We start from the raw sequence: 15,921 nt of genomic DNA on the forward strand, positions 1-15,921 counted from the left end.
ATTCAATGCCCCAAAAAACAAATAATCCAGTGAAGAAATAGGCACAGGACATGAATAGACACTTTTCCAAAGAAGACATCCAGATGACTAACAGACACACGAAAAGATGCTCACCATCATTCATCATCAGGGAAATACATATCAAAACTACAATGAAATACCACCTCACACTGGTCAGAATGGCTAAAATTAATCAGGAAACCACAGATGTTGGTGAGGATGTGGACAAAGGAGAACCCTTTTGTACTGCTGGTGGGAATGCAAACTGGTACAGCCACTTTGGAAAACAGTATGGTGGGAAGGAAAAATAAATTAAAACAGAGAGGGAGGCAAACTACAAGAGACACTTAAATACAGAGAACAAACTGAGGGTTGCGGGAGGGGAGGCTGGTTGAGGGATGGGCTAAATGGGTGATGGGCATAAGGAGGGCAGTTGTTGGGATGAGCCCTAGGTGTTATATGTTGATGAATCACTAAATTCTACTCCTGAAACCAATACTACACTATATGTTAACTAACTTTAAGTTAAATTTAAAAAAAATATTTATTTTTATAGAGTCAATTTATTTTCTGAGATTTTATATATTTTTCTTTGTACAACATATCAATCATAGTTACTTCAGAATCTCTAATGATTTCAATATCTGGGTTTCTCTTGAATACTTACATTTTCTGTTTTCCCCCCTTTGTTTTCAGTCATTTGTTTATGTCTTCTCATTTGCCTTAACAAAAAAAAACTAAATCCCAGACATAGCGTTTAAAACAGAGAAAATTTCAGGGTCTTGATAGTGTAATTATCCTCCAGAATTAAAATACATTTCCTTCTAGCAGATAATTTAGCTTGGATAACATCTCCTTAATATGGTCAATAATTTGAAGCTAGGGTGCAGTCTTTATGAGACTGGTCTATTTCAAGTTTGCCCTTACATGTAGGACCTAAATCTTTAGAGGTCTGGAGTATTATACAAAACCTACTATCTTGGCTGACTCCAAGCTTAAACTTTTGTCTCTCCATCCCCATAAAACTGTAGTTTCTTGGTTGTCCTTTATAAATTGAAGACACAGGCAAGGCTGCGTGTTATTCTTACCACTTTCCACTTTCCTTCTGTCAGGGATCTTGGTCCCTTAAATCTTGAATGCCCTGATAGTTCTGTTATATCTTCAAATAAATCCTTAAAAAATGTTTATACAGCTCTTCTAGCTGTTCTCAGTAAGACAAGTCATTAGCCAGAGTCAGAAGAAAAACACTCATCCCTAGACTTTTTAGACCTATACCTCACCTTTTCTTTTGTTTGTTTGTTTTAAAATTCAGAGTTTCTATAGTACAATTTATCCAGAAAATATCCCTTTGATCTCCTGCACAGAAGTACATTGTCTGGCTTGATAGGGTAGAAGCTAGGGGTTCAATATGACTGTTTAAGGAATTTTAACCATTTGCTCTGATGTCAGCACCACTTGTCAGACACCCTGCCCCCACCTCCCACACCACACACACTGTTATGATACCAGGAATCTCCAAGCCTGTGTTTTTCCAGAGTTCTGTGAAGTGAATCAGCTTATTTCTCCTAGTTTTCTCCTCCTACATAGGCCTTAAGCTGTAGCTTCCTCTGCTATGCCAAGGCAGTTACCACTTCTGTGTCAATTTGCATGATTATAAAAATGGGTTGAAATCTCTCATCCTTTTATATATCCTTTTCCATTGTCTTTGCCCTTATGGTTTATACCTGCTTTTGTTGTCATTTTATTGAGTTTTGAGATAGAAAGGAGGTAAGTGTGTGTTATTAATTTGTCATGTTTCTAGATGTCCCCTACGTGGTATTTTATAAAACAATGTAAAGAGGTTGGCATTATCCATGGTAGCAATGCAAGCAACTTAGTAAAACAGTGCTCTCTTACATCTGGGCCATTTCATGCATTTATTTTGAAAAGAAATTTCCCAGTAGATATTTAAGTTTACAACCCCTGCTGCAGTAGAATTAGAAGTAGTGTATTTCCAAGTTTCTTTTTGTCTCCTCAAAAATATATTTCCTCCCCCCCCTCAACTACTTCTTTTAAAATCACAGAGGCAGAAAGAGAGAAAATATGGTGATGAAGAATACTGGATCCAAGATTTCAAAGTCAGAACACAATTACTTTACACTTAAACGGTGTTAGGATTTATAGTTGGAAAGTTCCTTTCTGAGGGAAGAGTCCAAACCTATCGCAACGTTTGGTCAAGATTTTTCAAGCTCTGATTACTAAGCAAACAGTATGGGTAACAAGGAATGTTTGAATCATAAAATATTAGAAATGGAAGGAATTTAGAGGTCATCTTAGTTTGACTTTCTTCTTTTAAGTATGAATAAACTGACCCTTCACAAGAGTAAGTGATTTGCCCAAAGTCAGTCATCTAGCAGTGTGGCACAATAGATAAAAGCCCTACGAGTGACACAGAACTGGATTTTAAACACAGCCCTGCAATTTATTACCTCTGAGACCTTGGGCAAATAATATCAATCCTTCTTGTAGCATCAACATTCTCATTTGTAAAACCGGAATAATAATGGTACTCAGGATAGCAGTAAAATTTAAAGGAGATGGTATGTTTTTAAATAGTTAATATATTATTTGCTTTACTGTAGTAACACCAATACATATTAGTTATTATTGGTAATTACAGCTGGCCAGTGGTGGGACCAAGAGTCCAGTTAAGAGGACTCCTGACTCTCAATTCAAAAACTTTCCCCAATACTGTTAGCACTTTCCTCAGGATGTATGCCTGAAGTTCATGTTCTGGGCAATCGGGTTTGCTTCTGTCACTTTCTGTACTTTTCAACCCTTGTTTAGTTGTGATATATTAACGGGGTCAATGCTTGGCTCATAGCAAGTACACATTAGGTGTTCATTGATATGCATTGTTTTGAGACTCAATTGACAATACATATTGTAGGGAGTAAACTTTGGTCAACAGAACATGGCAATGTTTTTATGAAGTAACTAAATGAATTCCGCTTAAGAAAGTAGGCCCCAAAATCTTATAAAATGTTGGAAGTGTAAAATGGTACAGTTTTTTTGGAGGGAAATTTTGTAATAGACATTGCAATGATGTTTAAAGGAGCATAAATCCAGAAAACTAAGAAAATAAGAAAAATGTGATATAATTTATAATGTAAAATACAGAATAAAATAGAAATATCAACCACAAATATAATAAAATATATAATATAAATAAAGTATAATTAATAATATATAATAAGAAGAAAAAGGAGGGTATGGTTCCAACTCAGTGAACATAATCAACCTCTATCTCCCTTTTTCTGATCTGAACTGCTTTCCCACTTGTGGTATTAATAAGGCAATAATACCTAATTCTCAGAGACTCATTATCTCTCTCCAACCCTCCCCACTCACTGGCTATTGTCAAGTGTTGTTACGTGACTTACAATAGCTAACAAGTTGGTTTACTACTACTTTCATCTATATGGATGTTCCTCCAAGGAAGTTTCCTAAAAACTGTTCCTGGCTTTCCACTATTGTATGACCAGGATCGAGCATAAAAGGAAATGAAAAAAAATATATATATACATATATATATATACATATATATGTATATATATATATATGTATATGTATATATATATTTGTTGAGTTAATAAACACATAAATGAAGGGATAAATCTTTGAATGCTGCAAAGATTTCATTGCGATTCCAGCAGTAATTTTTAAGGTCTGGGGGTAGCAAGAGAAAGGATGTTCTGTTGGTCAGTTGGATAGTGCTTTTCTGGGCCAGCTTATACTATGCTTTCTCAAAAGTCTGTGGTTGGGGGTGGGGAGAGGTGGAGAGGGGATGAGCTGGAGATTGGATGATCTAGAATAGCCTCACATTCACAAGTTTAGGGATTGTCAGCTGTCAACTGGGAAAAGAGAAGAAATGGATGTCACACATTATCTAGCAGGCTAGTCAAGATTTCTTCATATGGCAGCAAAGATCCAAGAGCAGCAAGAAAGGTAAAGCCTCAGTACACAAGCAGTTTTCAAGTTTGCTTATATGAAATTTGTTATTTTATCATTGGCCAAAGCAAACCACAGAGTGAAACCCAGAGGCAGTATGAGTGGACTATCCACGGGTTTTGATATATAGAGGCATGAACGTGTTTCTTCCTAGGAGGAAGAAAATTTGGCCCTCTGGCAAACTTTCTCACCCACTGTACCATCACTCATCATTACTGCTTTTCCAGCAAAAAGCAATTTTAAGTTCTGCTTCATGGGATTCCTTGAAGTAAACAGACACACACATATAACCCCTACATACATATACAGACACACACTCTAATTATATAAACATGAACATAAGCAGTGGTTATCACCATCCCTCAACACCAAGACTCAATAGAACCCAAGTAAAATACAGCTTAAAATTTCTGAGCGCTCACACACATTCACCCACAAGAAGACAATATAGCTTAGTGGTTAGTAATATGGGCTCCAGAGTCAGACTGCCTGGGTTGAGTTTTGGCTCCACCTCTTACTAGCTCTACGACCTTGTGCAAATTAAGTAACTGCTCTGCACCTTAATTTCCTCATTTGTAAAATGGTGATAATAATAGTACCTTCCTCATGGGGTTCCCAGGAATAATGAGTTTGTAGAGCCCTTGCAACAGTAGGTTCTCAATAAACAAGGCTAATCTCATCAGTCTCCTTAGTGGGGACTGGGAATGGGCCCCGGGGTCTCAGCAGAACAGTTGAGAGGTGATACCAGCTTCTCCTGCTGAGGTAGATGGCTGAGAAGCTCCAATTTTTCTCAACTCCGCGAAAAGTTTCCAATAGCTGCATTATTTTTCAGTATTTTGGAGAATACTTTCTGAGGCTCTGAGCCAGAAATTCGGCCCCTGCAGTTCTTTACATTATATCACAGACACCTAAGAGGTTTTGCAAAAGTAATGACAGAGGCTTCTCCTGGGTCTTCTCTGAAATGCACTTCATTTGCCTCACAAAGAGTTGCAATGGTTTCAATACCCGAGGGTCTCCTGTGGCAGGCAACAGGATTACTGCTTCATTTATTTCACAAAACCTTATTTGCTTACTAAGTGTCATGCCTAGTTTCATTTTATACATATTAACTCATTTAATTGTTATAATAACCCTTGGAGTAGGTTCAATTACTATCTCCATTTTACAGCCAGGAAAACCGAGGCACAGGCAAATCAACTAACCCGCCCAATGTCAGCAAGTAGAGGAGCATCGCCAAGACTCAAATGCAGGCAGTCTGGGCCAGAATCTCTGCTTTTAACTACTAACCTGTGCTGCCTTTCTCAGTGAAAGGTTATTATTTATTAAGCGATACCAGTGTGCCTGTGTCAAGCAAAGGAACTGCCATTCATCGTGTCATTTAATTCTTATGAGAAGGAATTATCCCTTTTCTCAAGATTGCTTTGGTTATTCTGGGTATTTTGTAGTTCCATATACATTTTAGGATTGATTATTCATTCTATTTCTGTGAAAAATACCAATGGAATTTTGATAGGGATTATATTGTATCTGTAGATTGCTTTGGGTAGTATGGACATTTTAACAATACTAATTCTTCCAATCCATGAGCACAGAATATATTTCCATTTATTTGTGTCTTCTTGAATTTCTTTCATTAATGTCTTATAGTTTTCAACAGACAGGTCTGTCACCTCCCTGGTTAAATTTATTCCTAGGTATTTTTATTCTTTTTGATGCAATTGTAAGTGGGATTGTTTTCTTAATTTCTCTTTTTGATGGTCTCTTATTAGTAAAGAAATGCAACAGATTTGTGTGTATCAATTTTGTATCTTAAAACTTTACTGAATTCATTTATTAGTTCTAACATTTTTTTTGTGTGGAGTCTTTAGGGTTTTCTATATGTAACATTATGTCATCTGCAAATAGTGGCAGTTTTATTGCTTCCTTTCCAATTTGGATGGCTTTTCTTTTTCTTGCTTAATTGATCTTACTAGAACTTCAAATAATACATTGAATAAAAGTGGGGGGAGTGGACATCCCTGTCTTGTCCCTGATCTCAGAGGGAAAGCTTTCAGCTTTTCACCATTAAACATGATGTTAGCTGTGGCTTGTTATACATGGTCTTTATTATGTCGAGGTGTGTTCCCTCTGTATCTACTTTGTTGAGAGGTTTTTTTTTAAATGTTTATTTATTTTTGAGAGCGGGGGGGGGGGGGGGGAGAAAGAGAGTGGGAGGAAGAAAGCAGGGGAGGGGCAGAGAGAGAGAGAGGGAGAGAGGGAGGGAGGGGGGGGAGAGAGAGAGAGAGAGAGAGAGAGAGAGAGAGAATCTCAAGCACTGACAGTGCAGAGCCTGTGTGGAGCTCAAACTCATGAACCGTGAGATCATGACCTGAGCTGAAATCAAGAGTCAGACGCTTAATGGATTAAGCCACCCAGGTGCCCCAAGTGTTTTTATATAAATGGTTGCTGAATTTTGTGAAGTGTCTTTTCTGCATCTGAGATGATAGGATTCTCAAGCCTTCATTTTGTTAATGTGGTGTATCACACTGATTTGCAGGTGTTAAGCCATCCTTGAATCTCTGGAATAAATCCCATTTGATCATGGTGTATGATCCTTTTACTGTATTGTTGAATTCAGTTTGGTAGCATTTATTGAAGATTTTTACACCTAAGTTCATCAAGGATATTGGCATATAATTTTCTTTTGCATGGCATCCTTGTCTGGTTTTGGTAGCAGGGTAATGTTGGCTTCATAAAATGTGTCTGGAAGAATTTCCCCCTGTTCTATTTTTGGAAGAGTTTGAGAAAGATGGTATTAGTTCTTCTTTGGATGTTTGGTGTAAATCACCAGTGAAGCCATTTGATCTCAGACCTTGTTTGTTGGGAGGTTTTTGATTATGGATTCAATCTCCTTGCTAGTAATCAGTAGTTCACGTTTTCTGTTACATCGTGATTCAAGCTTGGTGGGTTTAGGTTTCTAGGAATTTATTCAGTTCTTCTAAGTTGTCCAATTTGTTGGCATATAATTGTTCACAGTGTCTTATGCGCCTTTGTATTTCTGTGGTATCAGTTGTAACAGATCTTTCATATCTGATTTTGAGTCTTCTTTTTTCTTGGTAAGTCTAACTAAAGGTTTGTCACAATTTGCTTATCTTTTCAAAGAACTAGCTTCTTTAGTTTCACTCATCTACTGTTCTTTTAGTCTCTTTCATTTATTTCCACTCTTACCACTTTATAGATGTGGAAGCTGATGTTGATTTTCAGGGACTTGGCCAGGCTTCCATAGGTGATTAATAACAGAACAATGCCTATTGTAATGCACACACTATCTCACCTCCCTAAAAAGTATTTGATAACTAAAAAACACTGTGGTATGTGCTCTTGTCTCAAGTGCAAAACTTACCACTATCCTCCCTACTTTTTCATGGATTAGACTAAATCGAGCTAAATTTAGTTTCCAGGAAAACTCATTTCATGACAATATGAAGGTATGACAATAGACACATCATTTCATATTTATTATGACTCATTCATTCACTTATTTCCCAAGTATTTGCTTAGAGCTTACTCTATGCCAGGTACTGCTTGTGTTTGATCAGATCGGTGGACCAAAGACATAAAAGCCACAGAGCTCTTTTGTTTAGTGGTGTTTGCAAATGTGGCTCCTAAGACACAAGCCTCTGGGTATAAGAGCCCTAGTTAATTCTTTCCCAATACATCTGTTTGCAGTTGTGCACTTATCCAGGATGGTCACTGGCTTCAGACTCCTGAATGATGCACGTCAGATGGGGTGAGTGAAGTTCTCACTGGACTTAAAAGAGCTTTTGTTGATACCTACTAGGAAGAATTGCCTTGCCCGCTCAGGTCACTATGCTATAAATCCCTATTCTGTAGCCAACTGCAAATTTCATAGGCATTTAAATGTGCTGTCCACTCCTGGAGAATAATTACTGCTATTTAATTGTATTCATAATTTAGCATACACCTGAAAAATATGCTGTGAAATATCGGGGGGGATCCTTTAATACTGGTGTTCCATTTACAAACTGTCACATTTATAAAGCGTCTTTAATCTTCTAGGGTCTGCTAGAATTTTTTATTACAGTCTGCTTTGTGCTTTAAATATTAAAGATTCGGCAATACTTCAAAAGGTGATAATGCCTGATGCTCTGATGGAGCTTAAGCCTCACCAGCTAAATATATTGAGGAATGTTCAGTGGCCCTGGCTTAATTAAACATGCATGTGTATTTTCAAATGCAATATTTTTCTGCTTGTTAGGTTTCTGACAAACCTCCAAACAGGCCAGGTGGAACAAAGCATGTAAACAGGCTTGTGAATGGAGCTTAAAGCACTCAAATTAGCACCTTCCCTACATTAATATGCAAACCTTGGAGTCTCTGCATTTGATAATGCCATTGAATACTATTTGCAGCTTAACAGTGTATCTTTGTCATTTCATTTTTCTAAAACATGTCCAGTTTAATTATGTGAAAAGACACTGGTGACGGCTTTTTAGCCAATGAGATGGTATTTGTTCTCAGTAACTTACTCTTCTCTCTGGAACATAGCATACATTACAAGGCAGTGGCAGCCTTTAAATGTACCATTTGTTTTCATTATATAGCACTTAAAGGTAGACTTCTTCTAATTCAACATGCCATGTTAAGGCAGCCAGATTTCTCCTAAGCCCTGAGACCAAATTACCTATGGCTGTGGATACTTGAAAATTACTTAAGCACCTTTTGCTATTTAAAATAATACATTAATGCAAAATCTGTCTCTATTATTGTGAAAAGAAATCTCCATTTAGCATTTGCCACACTTTGGATTTATCTGAAAAACGTGTTTCAAAGAATTTTTATTTTGTTTTCAAACGTGTACATTTAAATTTTTGTCACTAGAAATGAAATATTAAGCTCAGATTTTCAACCCAAGACTTCCATGCATCTTCTTATAGAGTCATATAATATTGCCTAATATTAAAATCCCCAAATAAATAACGCTTTGAATAGCTGCTCATCTATTTGGAAATATTACTAAAGCTACCCAAATAGAGATTGGCAGTGGTTGGAAAAGGGAACAAGATGTTTTACAGATGAGCAAAAAGACTGGCTTTGAATGATTCAATCTGCTGTAGAATCAACATGTAACAATTGCTGGACTAGAAAAAAAACCCTTCGTAAAAATATATGTGGAGGCTTCCAATAAAAGTTCAATTATTATGCTGTAATAGGTAAGCTTGTGCAAAAAAAAATTTTTTTTAAATAAAAAAGGTCTGTAAGATCCGAGGCAATATTAGAGCAATTTTCTAGGTGAGGCAGTGCTAGTGGGATATGACAGGTGAGGTATTGTTATTATAATACCTAAGGCAAAGCAGCAACCACACAAAATGATAGACAAACCTGAATTAATATGATATGATCGGCAAGGTGGCATTTGAATATAATCTTCCTGTATTGTGGAGAAAGCTGCATGCATATTACACACTGAAAGAATTGTGTGCAAAGCTGTAGACAGAAGACTCAGTGGGAGGAAAGAAAATATGGGCAAGATTTCAGAAGACGTCTGTGCTTTGCTGGGTAAGAAGTACACTTGGAAATTGGATTTGTAAACAAATTAAAAGCTGAATTTCTTTTCCTAAAGCAGCCTTCAGTGGGTGTTGACAATAAACACTTAACCTTGGCAATTGGAGTCCTTTGAAAGAAATAATCAGGGGGAAATAGGGGATGCAGAGCACATTTTAATTTTGCTTCCTGTTTTGATAATCCATAGTTAGTGTTTCTATACTGGATCTGTGAGCCCAGTGGCCATTTTAGATCCCCGGATGGGAAAACGTTGCCTTCCTTGAGAATTCCGGCCATCTTCCGCTTTCTTGATCTATGATCACCACCTCTAATTAAAAGTCTTAATAGCATCCAGGCCCTAATCACACAAAAGAGACCACAGCCTACTGAAAGGGTAGGGCATTTTATGAAAGCGACAGAAACTCTCAGAGATTTGAGCCTGCAGAAACTGCCTGCGTGATCTTTAATGGATTTTTAAAGATGACAAGAAAGGAAATGGGAAAGTAAAGCAACGGAAGGCAGAAATTCCCTGAAGGAGCATTCTGAAGTAAATCAGTGCAACCGAAAAAGTGAACTCCTAGGGCCTGGGGATATCTCCCAGGTTTTTCAGCTGGACACTTATGGCCTGTTGGGTCCCTGAACACCTCTGCTCTGGGCGGACTTTGACAGAGCAAGTCACAGAAAGATGAACGACAGCACCTGAAGTGCTGTTTGCGGGGCAGAAAATTGCTCCCTTTGCACGCTGGGCTGCCTTTGCTTTCTGTCACATGACTTATTACAGCCTCCCCATATAACAGGGCCATTTATGTATGTTAACTTGGTGAGCTGTAATGGTATTCTTCGCCTCCTTTTTCACTGCTGCTTGGGCAATTAAAAACAAAGGAAGCAAATGAGGTCAGCACTCATAAAACCTGAGTCTATAGGTGACGGACACCCTGAGACCAAATAGCCTCAGATGCTGCTACAGTAGAAGGAAACCATGAACGAGGAAATATGCCTGCTTCCCTGGCTTTTACATAGGTATTTATTTTTTCAGGTGAGAAGCTGATTTTAGGTTTTTTTCTTTTTTTAAATCAACCTGAGTAAGGGATCTTTTAAGGAGTTTGGTAATGCTGCTAATGCAATTATGTGCTCCATACAGCAAAGAGAAATAAACGAGACCGTTCTCTTTAATCTTCCAGCACAAAGACCAACATTTTAACCACACGGTAGAATTTTATCTCTAGCAGCCCTTGAAACAGCAGCTCTACTGATGTTGTGCAATTACAATAAGTGTTTTGAAATGTTCCACACACAGGTATACAAGGATACCTCAGTCCATTTTTCTGATCCCCATACTGTTAACACAGTGATTTTGGAAAAGCTAATTAGAAGAACCTTCTTGCTTCCCCTAGGCGTGATTTAAATAACGCACTGGTTTGTATTCTACATCCCTTGGCTTCTACAGTATGTATCCTATGCATCTTGGCATGTAAGACAATCCCTTAAGGAGAGAAACGGCTCTCAAAATCAGAGGTGACTTATATGATGTCCTGGCTTTACTGCCCTGAAGCTGGCAATAGCCCCAGAGCCCTTCCCACCCTTGAGGCCCCCCAGGCCCACTGTATGGGGCTCAGGGAAGGGGCTGGCATGAAGGGAGGTGGTCAGACCATCTATCCTCTATCAGCTGCTGCAGGGGATTCAGCAAGGATGACTGCAAGTTGACCTAATTATTTGAAGTAATTCTTCCTGTCTGAGAATATTACTTCAGAGATTTTAAATTTGAAGTTACAGATATCACCTATTCTAAACATGATTCCAATTGTACAAGTATCTCTGAAAAACCCCAGAATATATGATCATCAGGCCTCTTTTGGGCACCTGATAACACCTGGGTGTAGCTTTCTGCCTTGGGAATTACATTGCGCTTGCCGCTGACCACTCATACTTGAGAAGTGTGGAAAATAACGTTTCATTTCACCTATCAGGGAGGGCCACCTGTCTATTTTATTATTAAATGTCCAGTTGTACCTCATATAACATATTTATTAGCTTAGTAGATTGCCTTCTGTTATTTTGTTTTACAGCAATTTAGTTTCCAACTAGACTCTAAGATCTTTGAGGGGAGGACTACCTATTACACTGCTCTTAAACTCTCACGTTTAATAAATTTATGTTATTGGGCACACAGAACACACTTCATAAATGACTGATGAATCTGGGAGCAATGTGGGCATCTCCACAGATCACACTCACAAAAATAAAAGCAAACACAACCTTCTGGTTGTTAATAGACATGTTTGCAAATAACAGAAACCTGGGAGAACTCTCATACTTTAAATGACAGATCTGGAGTTCAGAAAATACCTTCGTGAACTCAAGTGCTGGACTAAGCTAATGACATAGCCAAAAATAGAAGCCATCAATACTTGTGTATCTTATATTACTTGAACATCTCAGAGGCACCTCAAATTAACATTCACTCTTTTAACAAACATTTAGTGAGCACCTACTGTATCGTGGGGATTGTCTGATGGGCTAGAGGTACAACATGAAACAAGACAGAGAATATTCCTACTCTCACGAAGCTTACATTCTACAGTCCAAACATGTTCACTGTATCCCTAGCCCATAGAACAGTCCCTAGAATATGGTGTGATGCTCAGTTTTCCCTGATGTCTCTCCTCTGGGAAACCTCTTCCATTCTTTAATGTCCTCTCAGCATACTGACTACTCTAAATACAAATGTTTGCCTTTGTCCTAGACTGAGATGAGATGACTGTGATTTCAGTTCCTGGTAACAGCTTGAACAAAACCACAGAAACATGAAAGTTCATGGTTGTTAAAAGAAGAGGAAATGATTGGGGTGCCTGGATGGTTCAGTTGATTAAGTGTCTGACTCTGGATTTTGGCTCAGGTCATGATCTCATGGTTAATGGGATTAAGCCCCACATCAGGCTCTGTGATGACAGTGTGGAGCCTGCTTGGGATTCTCTCCCTCTCTCTCACTGCCTCTCCCTGCTCACACACATGCACGCTCTCTTTAAAAAAAAAAAGAAAAGAAAAGAAATTTAAAAGAAAAGAAGAAGAAGAAATGACCCAGTACTCCTAAAGCAGTAAGTTCAACCCTGGCTATGCATCACACTTACTTGGAGAATTTTCAAAAAATATACCTGTTTGTGTCCTGCTTCCCCAAATTCTCACTCAGTTGATCTCAGATTGGATCTACGTTTTGGAATTTGCTAAAAGCTCCACCTGCAGGTAGGCCTGATGTGCAACCAGGAGTGAGAACTACTATTCTAGGGTTGCATGGAGATGAGCCTGGAAAAGGTACATCAGAGTCCCATGTGAGGGCCTTGAATAGCATGCTAATGAGTTTGGAATTAATTCTGTAATAAATGAAGAGCCTAAAAAGGCTTTTAAAAACACATGGGTGACATGATCAGATCTTAGAAAGAAACTACACTGACAGAAAGCAGGGTAAATTGGATGAAGAGGAGATCACAAGCAGGGAAACTTGCAGAATCTCAAACAGTCCTAGTGAGAGATAATTAAGCCTGAACAGAGGCTGTGGCACCACAGCAGAAGGGCTGGAGAGTTCTTATAAACACTGGTAGACAGAAGTTGCAATACAAGGTCCCAAGTGCAGGAGTATGACAGGAACCAAAACTGATTATAGGTTTCTAACTTAAGTAATTGGCTGTTAAACAAGGGCAAGGATTCTTACCAAGCATCTTACAGCCTAGGTAGGTTGACCACTCGATAGGGATGTTGTAGAAAAGACTAAAGCTCTAAAGAGGAGAATGACTGGACAAAATAATCTCTAAGAACTTTTTTGAGTCTGAAATTCTACTGCTCTATTGCATAAGGTTTTTAATTCATTAAAGACAGTCTGTGTTTTCATTTTCACATGTTCCACAATGCTCAGCATTTGGTAGGGTACAAACATACCTGATGAATGAAGAAATACAAGACTAAAAGGACATTTTAACAGGACTCCCAACACACAGGAGTATTTAAGTTTCCATCTACTGTCCTACTTAAACTCATATTTCACTAATCTGAACAATGTGCATAATTTTTATATAATACCTTTCTATTAAGATCCAATGCACAAACCTGAGCTCCTTTTCTCCATCTATAAATTTGAGCTGCTAATGGTAATAATGCCTTCTTTATAGGGTAATGTGAGTCCAGTGTCACCACTCAAAAAGTCCGGAGGTGAGGAAACACCTAGGAACCACATTTCACCCAAACTACGGTTGACCACGTGGGCGTGGCCACACAGATTCCATTCCGTCCTACGTAACCAGATAAGCTCAGATGTTTGGGATTTGCTGCTCTGAATGTGCTGTCAGTAACCTAGTGGGCCAAGTTAATATTAGCTCGCACTGGGTATATGAGGGTATTTTGTTGCTGTTTGGAGAAATGACCAGTTTACTTGGTTATATTGACAGCTCTACTGTAAAATTTGTTGGCATTAAAGGTCAAAAAGACCCAGTTTTCCTCTGGTTGCTTCTACCCAAAAGAGAATAAATCTGGGAGCTGAATCACTTCTCTGACAATAATTTATGAATCATGCATTGACTGTGTTTGAATTGAGAAAGGCTTTCATATCCTTTCCATTAGCTCAGATTAAGTTTTCATACAGATGCTGGGAAGCATGCTAGCAATATCCTTAGCTCATTTTTATGAAAATTTTATCAGTGCTTTTTTCTGTACTACACTCCAATTGGGATGTCTCAGAATCTAAAGCTCAGCTTTGGACATGAACTTCTCTCAACCTGGCTGGCTGCTGCTCTAAAGGTTTCAATATTTTATGGGCTCTGGCTAACTCAGCCGTGAGATTCAAGCTGCAGAGATTTAACTCTAATGTAAAATCATGAACGGATGAAAACTGGGATGTCATAAGTAATACATCTACAAGAGCAGGATGCAGTTACCATTTTTAAAAGGGCTTTAAAAAGAAAACAACATTCTCTGTTCTGTCTTTATGCCCCAAAATGAAAAGCCCCTGAGCTATTGTACTAACACAGGGCCATCTTTTCTTGCCTCCTTTTCTTCAATTGCTGCTTAATTGTTGTGGTGGGCTGGGAGGGTTTTTTTTTTTTTTTTGCCCCTTAAGGTCCCCCCATCCACATGAAAGCCCCTAATGTCTGCATTCCAGAGAAATGGGCACCGCATGGTCAAATGTGTATAGGCCAAATCCATTTCTTAGCATCTTCCTCTTTTTGTCTCAAAACTGATTTAAAACATTTGGAAAATCTGTCTATTCAGCTGAAGTGTTCTAGTGCATTCTTTCTGAGAAACAGTAGGGTCACATGTGATCTGTCTGATGGACTTTTCCGCTGCAATCTATAGCCATTTCCCTCGAGCCCCGCAGAGCCTGGCAAAGCAGAGGAGCTCTGTAATGGCTCCAATAACAATGTGTTCTTTGTGTGAAAGAATCCAGGGGGAAGAGCTGGGGTAGACTGGTCAGGAATGAAAAAACAGCATTTTTGCCCTTATTTATTTCTTCATTATGTACTCCGCCATTAAACATACTTTTTAACAGTAAATACCCCTTTCTATAAAACTCTGCCGAAGCGTGAAAAGAACAATACAGAAAGTTTTATTTTTAAAAGACTGTGGACGTTACTGCAAGTTAGTAACCTGCTTCAAAACAGATAGCTGACTTGGGATGAGCACTGGGTGTTGTATGGAAGCCAATTTGACACTAAAATATATATATAAAAAAACAAAAACAAAACAGACAGCTGATGGCAGGACTGCATTGCACGTGTGTGAACTCGGAAAGGGAGAGATGGCTCTGAAAGGAGCTCAATTCATCTGTTTCAAAATGTCACCTGATGTGCACACTGGAATAAAACCATCTCCTTCTAGTTCCAAAAATGTCACAAAATCAACACCCCACCCAAAGAACCAAAGAATCGCAGACTGGGTGCGGGTTCTCTAGCCACCTGAGCAGAAAGGAAACTGTGCTTGGCTGTCAGAACTTCAGGGATCCATGATCTCCCGCAGGAGCCCTCCAACGTTTCAGGTTTTTCAAAGTTGCTCTTCTGGCCTTGTATTCAAGAGAAGTATCTCTTATTTTTGTTGAAGGCTGGCTCCTCTTGTATAGTTAAACCACACACAACATGGGAAGGAAGTCTTTCACAAAGACCTTGTATATCCTTGAAGAGAGTAATGGAGTTTCCCCTTTGATCTCGTCTTCTGGAGGATATTCCAGTTTCTTCAGCATACTATACAAGGGGCATTTCTCATTCATGTAACCACCAACATTAATATTAAATGTTCCAGAGCTATTGGGCTTCAAATGGTACTATAATACTTAAGTATTAAAAGGGGGATGGTAGTGACATACTAAACTGGAAAGATTTAATTTTTTTTTATTTTTGAGAGATAGAG

Source organism: Felis catus, chromosome C1 (genome assembly GCF_018350175.1).
Source record: "Felis catus isolate Fca126 chromosome C1, F.catus_Fca126_mat1.0, whole genome shotgun sequence".
NCBI lineage: Eukaryota > Metazoa > Chordata > Mammalia > Carnivora > Felidae > Felis > Felis catus.